A 9261-nucleotide genomic window follows, 5' to 3' on the forward strand; every position below is an offset into this window, starting at 1 on the left:
GGGGCGTTAGTGACAGACGCAAAAGAATCGATGGATTCTATTCCGGCCTGACCGAGAACCGACAGCTGAATTCCGCGTGCTGTGACAGAGCATATGCAATCGTTTTCACTGAGAGGATGGGAGGTAGCCATTGACAACGGTGAAACCCTTGCTTAAGCTTGCCATGGAAAGGAAGAAGAAGGATTGGATGAAGACAGTAGGAAAGCAGAGAGACGGAAGGGAAGGCATCTTCATGCGCTTATCTGAAGTTCCTACCAATGAATTACATAAGTATCTCTATCTTTACCTTTGTGTTATTTTCGTTCATCACCCATATACATTTGAGTCTGCCTGACTAAGATTTACAAGATGACCATAGCTTGCTTCAATACTAACAATCTCCGTGGGATCGACCCTTACTCGCGTAAGGTTTATTACTTGGACGACCCAGTGCACTTGCTGGTTAGTTGTGCGAAGTTGTGTAATGCCATGGTATTGAGCTACCAAGTTCTTGGGGCTCATGACCGGGGATTATGAGAGTTGTGAAAAAGTATTATTCACAATTTCGCGCACCAGTTAGCCTTTCCTCATCTCATTTGTCACCTATGCAATTTGGCTGGGATTGACACAGAAGGAGACATCCTCATTGAAGAGGACAAGCCCATTACTAAGAAAAGGATGGAGCAAATAAGAGAGCCCACTCATGGACCTCAACAAGAGCATGAGGAAATTCTTCATGAAATCCCTGAGATGCCTCAAGGGATGCAATTTCCTCCACACAACTATTGGGAGCAACTCAACACCTCTTTGGAAGGCTTGAGTTACAACATGGACCAACTAAGGGTGGAGCACCAAGAGCACTCCATCATTCTCCATAAGATTAGAGAAGATCAAAGTGCTATGAGGGAAGAGCAACAAAGGCAAGGAAAAGACATGGAGGAGCTTAGGCGTTCCATTGGATCTTCAAGAGAAAGAACTAGCCGCCATCACTAAGGTGGACCCGTTCTTTAATTTCCTTATTCTTATTTTTTTCTATTTTTCGATTTTTATGCTTTATGTGCTATCTATATTTGTGCTTTCACTACATGATCATTAGTGTCTAGTGTCTATGTCTTAAAGCTATGAATAATTCCATGAATCCTTCACCTCTCTTAAAATGAAAAATGTGCTTAATTACAAAAGAACAAGAAGTACTTGAATTTCAAATTTTATCTTGAAATTAGTTTAATTATTTTGATGTGGGGGCAATACTTTTTGTTTTCTGAATGAATACTTGAACAGTGCATATTTTTTATAGTGAAGTTTATGAATGTTAAAATTGTTGGCTCTTGAAAGAATGACGAACAAAGAGAAATGTTATTGATAATCTGAAAAATCATGAAATTGATTCTTGAAGCAAGAAAAAGCAGTGAAAAAGAAAAAAAAAGTAAAAAAAATGGCAAAAAAAAGAGAAAGAAAAAGAAAAAGCAAGCAGAAAAAGACAATAACCCTTTAAACCAAAAGGCAAGGGTAAAAAGGATCCAAGGCTTTGAGCATTAATGGATAGGAGGGTCCAAGGAAATAAAATCCAGGCCTAAGCGGCTAAATCAAGCTGTCCCTAACCATGTACTTATGTCATGGAGGTCCAAGTGAAAAGCTTGAGACTGAGTGGTTAAAGTCGTGATCCAAAGCAAAAGACTGTGCTTAAGAACTCTGGACACCTCTAATTGGCGACTTTAGCAAAGCTAAGTCACAATCTGAAAATGTTCACCCAGTTATGTGTCTGTGGCATTTATGTATCCGGTGGTAATATTGGAAAACAAAGTGCTTAGGGTCACGGCGAAGACTCATAAAGTAGCTGTGTTCAAGAATCAACATACTGAACTAGGAGAATCAATAACACTATCTAAAATTCTAAGTTCCTATAGATGCCAATCATTCTGAATTTCAAAGGATAAAGTGAGATGCCAAAACTGTTCAGATGCAAAAAGCAACTAGCCCCGCTCGTCTAATTAGGACTAAGTTTCATTGATATTGTGAGATTCATTGTATATTCTCTTCTTTTTATCCTATTTGATTTTCAGTTGCTTGGGGACAAGCAACAATTTAAGTTTGGTGTTGTGATGAGCTGATAATTTATACGCTTTTTGGCATTGTTTTTAGATAATTTTTAGTAGGATCTAGCTACTTTTTAGTATATTTTTATTAGTTTTTAAGCAAAATTCACATTTTAGGACTTTACTATGAGTTTGTGTGTTTTTCCATGATTTCAGGTATTTTCTGGCTGAAATTGAGGGACCTGAGCAAAAATCTGATTCAGAGGCTGAAAAAGGACTGCTGATGCTGTTGGATTCTGACCTTCCTGTACTCGAAATGAATTTTTTGAAGCTACAGAAGTCCAAATGGCGCGCTTTCAAATGCGTTGGAAAGTAGACATCCAGGGCTTTCCAGCAATATATAATGGTCCATACTTTGTTCGAGTTTAGACAACACAAACTGGCGTTCAATGCCAGCTTTCTGCCCTATTCTGGCGTTAAACGCCAGAAACAAGTTACAAGCTAGAGTCAAACGCCAGAAACAAGTTACAAACTGGTGTTTAACTCTAAGAGAAGTCTCTACACGTGAAAGCTTCAATGCTCAGTCCAAGCATACACCAAGTGGGCCCAGAGGTGGATTTCTGTATCATTTACTCATTTCTATAACCCTAGTAACTAGTTTAGTATAAATAAAACTTTTTACTATTGTACTCACATCTTTTGATCATCCTTGATCTTGGGATCAGGTCTTTTTTCCCTATTTTTGAATTCATATGCCATTTGAGGAGGCTGGCATTCGGCCATGCCTAGACCTTGTTCTTATGTATTTTCAACGTTGGAGTTTCTACACACCATAGATTAAGGTGTGGAGCTCTGTTGTTCCTCGAGTATTAATGAAAAGTACTATTGTTCTTCTATTCAATTCATGCTTATTCTTATTCTAAGATATCCATTCGCACACAAGAACATGATGAATGTGATGATTATGTGACATTCATCACCATTCTCACTTATGAAAGCGTGATTGACAACCACTTCCGTTCTACATGAAAACAAGATTGAAGGTATATCTCTTGGGTTTCTAATCAACGATTCACATTGACTCCCCTCTGACAATGGGGCATCTGAATCTGAGATTAGAATCTTCATGGTATAGCCTAGAATCCATTGGCAGCATTCTTGAGATCCAGAAAGTCTAAACCTTGTCTGTGGTATTCCGAGTAGGATCTGGGATGGGATGACTGTGACGAGCTTCAAACTTGCGACTGTAGGGCGTGGTGACAGATGCAAAAGGATAGTAAATCCTATTCCTACATGATCGAGAACCAACGGCTGATTAGCCATACGATATCTGTGCAAGGTATTTTTCATCCGAGACGAGAAATCCGACAGTTGATTAGCGTACAAAAACCGTATAGGACCATTTTCACTGAGAGGATGGGAATTAGCCATTGACAATGGTGACACCCAAAATACAGCTTGCCATAGAAAGGAGTATGAAGGATTGGATAAAGGCAGTAGGAAAGCAGAGATTCAGAAGGAATAACACATCTCCATATGCTTATCTGAAATTTCCACCAATGAATTACATAAGTATCTCTATCTTTATTTTATGTTTATTTATATTTTAATTATTAAAACTCCATCACCATTTGAATCCGCCTGACTGAGATTTACAAGGTGACCATAGCTTGCTTCAAGCCGACAATCTTCGTGGGATCGACCCTTACTCACGTAAGGTTTATTACTTGGACAACCCAGTGCACTTGCTGGTTAGTTGTGTGAAGTTATGAAAAAGAGTAAAGATTACAATTGTGCATACCAAGTTGTTGGTGCCATTAAGATAACAATTTCGTGCACCACCGGCGGATTGAGAAAATTGAGCGCCGCAAAAAGCGCCGCTACAACTACTTGAAGGAGCTCGTTGGTTGTACTCACCCACCTCCGGAAGAGCCCGATACTCCAGAATCCACTTCAGATCACAGCATGGAAAGCAATGACAAGCCAGATAGTGGAAGTGATGGTTCCAACCCCACGTTGCCAATCACTGATGGCACGAAGGACTGTGCCAAGCTTTAAGTGTGGGAAGGTTGGTAACTGACTCCCGAAGGTAACAACTCTCTCTCAACACCAACACTTTTATTTCTCTTGTTAAATAGGGTAACTTGCATGTGTAGTTAGTTGCTTGCATTTAGGTACTACTGGGTTGGAGTAATAAATTCTTTTTCAAGAAACTACTTTAAAGCATTTCACTAATTTGAAGAAAAAAAATTTTGTTGAACTTGCTTGAAGAAATTTATTTTTGGAACATGGTTTTACAGCTCAAACACATAAGCCCAGTGAGATTTTTGAACCTATTTTATTGGTTGCATCTTATCAACCAATGTTTCATTTTGGTGTGTGTTGTTCTCTCTAAAATTGTGACCTTTGTCTTACTTGATCCTATATTTCTATTGTTTGATGTATGCATGCATTTATGTGATTGAGGCCTTTGTTTCACTAAGCTCACAGACCCATATGGCCTTACCCTATCATTCTCCCTTGTAAACCAATGTTGAGCCTTTTTTCATCCCATTTATTCTTTATTTTAGCACATCACTAACTCTAAGCGAAAAACAATAAGTGCCTTTAATTTGAATCCTTGGTTAGCTTAGACTAGTGAGATGTACATGAATTAAGTGTGGGGAAATTAAGTTGGAGAATACTTAGTTAGGAAATTGAGTATGTTATATTCTTATATAAAAATGTAAAAATAGTTTGGATACTTGTTCATGCATCCAGAACATTAATCATATGCATTAACTCACTGAAAAAAAAACAGAAGAAAAAAAAAGAAAAAAATAATAAGGAAAGGAAAAGAAAAGAAAAAGAGAAAGCATTAATAAGGGGACAAAATGCCCCAAGGCTAGTAATTGAACTAATGCATATGATTTGTACTCAAAAGTTATCAAGGTGCATGAATTTGTAGAAAAATAGTCAATGGGTAGCTAGGTTTTGCATTGTAATGACATGGAATATCTTAGGTTAGGTGAGAAGTTTAGGTTAATCAAGGATTTGAATTTTAGTCCACTTAACCAAATACATTCCAACCTTGACCCTAACCCCATTACAACCCTTGAAAAGACCTCTTGATATGTGTATTTGTACATTAAATTTTAGTTGATTGGTAGAAGAAGAGCAAGCCTTAGAAAGCAAGATTAGTAGAGAACCGAGAGAATCAACCTTCAGACACTAGAGTGATTAGAGTGTATAAACTTCTGGTGAGGGTTCGTTGCACGATTCTTTGTTCCCGTCTTTCATGAGCTTTCTTCTTGCAAGTCTACTTGTACTTCATTTTGAGATTTGAATTAGTGGAATCTATTTTATATTTGTTCTTGGAGAATTTGTTTATTTTTAACCAAGTAGGTAGAAGCATCTAGCATATAGTTTCATCCTTATAGATAAATTGCATTGCATAAGTCTCACCATTTTCCTTCACTCTTTTAGCTCACTTGAGCTTAGCATGAGGATATGCTAATCTTTAAGTGTGGGGAGATTTGATAAACCACTATTTTATGATATATTTTGGACTGAATTGAGTGGGTTTTGTCATATATTCTCACACTTATTCATGTAAATTGCATGTTTTTAAGTTTCCTTCAAAATTTTGTGCTATCATTGAAAACATACTTTATAGGCCTTTAAATCGCTAATTTTAATCCTCTGTTATTACCATTCGATGCCGTGATATGTGCGTTAAGTGATTACAGGATTTATAGAGCAGGAATCGCATAAAGAATGAAGAGGAAGCATGCTAAAGTGGAAGGAACACTATAATTTGAAGATTTGAGAGTTGGGAGCGACGCGCACCCATGACTGAGGCGTATGCGTGACCAATCCATTTTTCTACTGACGCGTACGCGTGACCTTGTGCAGAGCCCACCGATGCGTACGCGTGGCTGACACATACGCGTGACGAGCATCACGTGCTGCAATTAACAGAACTCGCTGGGGCGATTTCTGGGCTGATTTGGACCCAGTTTCAAGCCCGAAAACGCATACTAGAGGCTGGAATGGAGCTGAGACTGAACACATTTTCACTTTTCACTTTAGTTTTTTATTAGTTTGGAATTCTAGTGAGGGAAACTCCTACTTCTCTCTAGGATTTTTGATATTCTTAGTTTTACTTCGAATTGGATCTTGAGAGAGCTGCTCTTACCTTCATTCCTCGTCATTTTATTTTGAGTTTCTTCTTTAATTTTCTTAATACTCTTTTCCATTTGGTTATTGAATTCATGTTTGGATCTTGTTACTCTTGAATTTTATTAATGCATTGAATTATTTCTATGTCTATTTTTATTGCTTATTTGGTTATTGTTAATTATTATTAGTGGTAACTTTGATTTAATTAATTTCTCATAATTATATGTCTTTTATTTTCACCCACCAAGTGTTTGTGGAAATATCATCCTTGATAATGGAGTAGATTTTCCAACTTGGTTGGGGGTTGAGTAATTGCAGCCACTTGAGTTGTTATACCCAAGTATTAATCTATAATTGAAAATTGCTGGCTAGCTCGAACCTCGCCAACTCTAGTTCTTCTCTATGAAGTGACTAGGACTTGTGAGCTAAAGTTAGTGATAACCACTTGACTTTCCTTCAATTGTTAGAGGATAACTAAGTTGGAACAATGAGCATTTACCATCACACTTGAAAAAGACAATAAGGATAGAAATTTCGATTCTCACCCCTAATCGGGTCTTTTATATTGATTAATTATCAACTCTTGCTAGTTATTTGTTGCTCTAAATTACAGTTATTTATTTTTCTTGTTCTCAACTTTAAAAATCTCTAGGAAATCTTAACCAATAATTCGCGTCTTGTGTCAACTCTTAGGGAAACGACACGGGATTTTGCTCCTAGTTATAGTGTTGTAATATTATAGCCGGCCTTTCTTTACGGGTCGAGATTATAGTGACTATTATGTATCTTCACGTAAATATATGAATATATATTCCACTTACATATACGGCATTTATCGCTTTAATACGTCTGTGTGGATTTAACCGTTTTTAGTGTTTATCTTTTTTATGGGTTCCTAGTTATAATATTATTTTTTTAAAATTATATATGTATTTTTTTTAAGCATAGTAATACTTTGTCACCGTTGATTTCAAACTTAACCGTAAATTAAAGGTTTTTGTGATAGGGTATTACAAAATTAAACCTGGATTATTTGATCCTAAATTACATATTTAATTTTATACTAACCTCATCATTCAAATGACCCACAGGTGGTCGATATCCTTATACTTTGTGGTATATTTCTTCTTCTTTCTCCTTTTTCTTTGTTCTCTCGTTGCAAATAAGCAAATAGATTTTGCGACCTTGAGAGAATATTTATAAGCCAAGTTGAATGTATTTCACAGCCAGTGACGAAAGTAACTATAATTCTAGTGCAATATAAATTAGCTAGGCCAGGTTGAATGGATTTCAGTGCCAAGGAACATGTGTATATATAGTCTGATCTGAGGCAAGTCACGCTTGAGAATCACCACCTTCAACTCAAAATCGCTCCTCCATTTGTTTTGGTTACCCCTTCCGCAAGAAATCCAAGAACACAAAGAAAGAAAAGAAAGGAGCCACTTTCACTCTCTCTCGCTCTCTCTCTCTCTCTCTGTTCTCTTTCTCTCAATGTCCCATGATAATGGCAACCAATCACGATCAACACCACCATCTCCTCCTCCTCATTCTCCTCTTCCTCCTCCAGACCCCACTGAACGCATCATCATCCCCATCACCCTCACCCTCACCGTTTCCATCACCAACGGTAACAACGCCCCCATTCTCTTGCCCATTATCACCGGTAACTTCCGTATCGTCCTCTCTGCCTCCAGCGACGTCTTTGGCGCCGGTATCACCAGAAACATCAAACCCTGCATTGCTCCCAATCAGCGCCACACTCTTCATTCCGCAAGATGCCACATTGAACCGCAACGGCAACGGCAACGGCAACGGGGTTCCGCTTATGGTAGACCCTTTTCTTTTTCCCTACCACGTGGTCCCGCAGCGCCTCACCTTCTCTGACCTCCTCCTCTTCCGCCGCGCCGCCCGCCTCCCAACCCTCCTTCCCGGAAAGTCCCTCTCCGTTACCGACGACTCCGCCGTAAACTTCTCCCTCGATGGCATTCCGATCACCCACCCTGACATCTACAAAACACCCTCCATCGCCGTCCACGGTGTCGCCGGTGTACTCGACTACTCCGTCTACGGCGATGGCATCCCCCCGCCGCCTCCTCCTCCTCCTCCTGCTCCTTATTCTCCGCCACCGCACACCTCCGTCATGCAGCCGTTCATGCCGATGGAGGAAACCATAGGAATGATGGGTGGGAAGTCTGGTTCTTGCGGTTCTCCACGTGCGTCTCTATGGTGCACCCTCGTCCACGTGGCAATCTTGGCTCTCGTTATTCAAGAACTCGTCTTTGTTCTGCATTGAGTTGTGATGTTAGTTCAAACGGTGCAAGTTTCTTCTTCTTAGCTTTTCTTGATTCGAATAAAGTGGAAGTTAGATATAGTTTGTTGTTGTATGCTATTTTTTCATTGGGAGATTTTTCATTACGGAAATTTATTAGTATAACGAGTTTTTTGTTACATTAATAATGACTGGTCAATGATTTTGAAAGAGTTTACTTGGAAACTTAGATTAGAATGGAGCTTAGCTCACTTTTTTCATTGTAATTGAACAAACATCGAATAATGCATACAAGTTTTTTTTTTTTATTTTTTGAGGTGCCAAGATTCAGTATGATTCTGGTTTCTTGTTCTATTCTGTCTCTGTTTTTTCTTCCCTCCTTGATTCTTTTTAGGCATCGACATATCTTTCTTCAGCAATGGTTTTTTCTTGATCTTGAATTGTTCTTGTGAAATATTCTGCAAATTATTGTGAAAATTTCAATAGTATGTTTTAAGTTGGTAATATGTAACGAAATTCGTTCACATAAAATTACTTGGGAAAAATTAATTCTGGAGATAAAAATTATTTCACTTCATGATACCATTTTATTTCGCTAATATTACATGTAATATTCTAACTGAAAGTTTGGAACATAAGCAAGCATGGTCAAGTTTTGATTTATTTTATTATAGTCAATTATTCAAATTATTATTAAAGGATTTCTATTAAAGTGAAATCATATGAAACCTGAGTTTAATATAGCCAATTTTCCTTTCATAAATGATCCGAACCAAAGTTAATATTAATTCATTTTGGTTGGGTGGGGTTATTTTT

This window comes from Arachis duranensis, chromosome 3 (genome assembly GCF_000817695.3).
Source record: "Arachis duranensis cultivar V14167 chromosome 3, aradu.V14167.gnm2.J7QH, whole genome shotgun sequence".
Lineage (NCBI taxonomy): Eukaryota > Viridiplantae > Streptophyta > Magnoliopsida > Fabales > Fabaceae > Arachis > Arachis duranensis.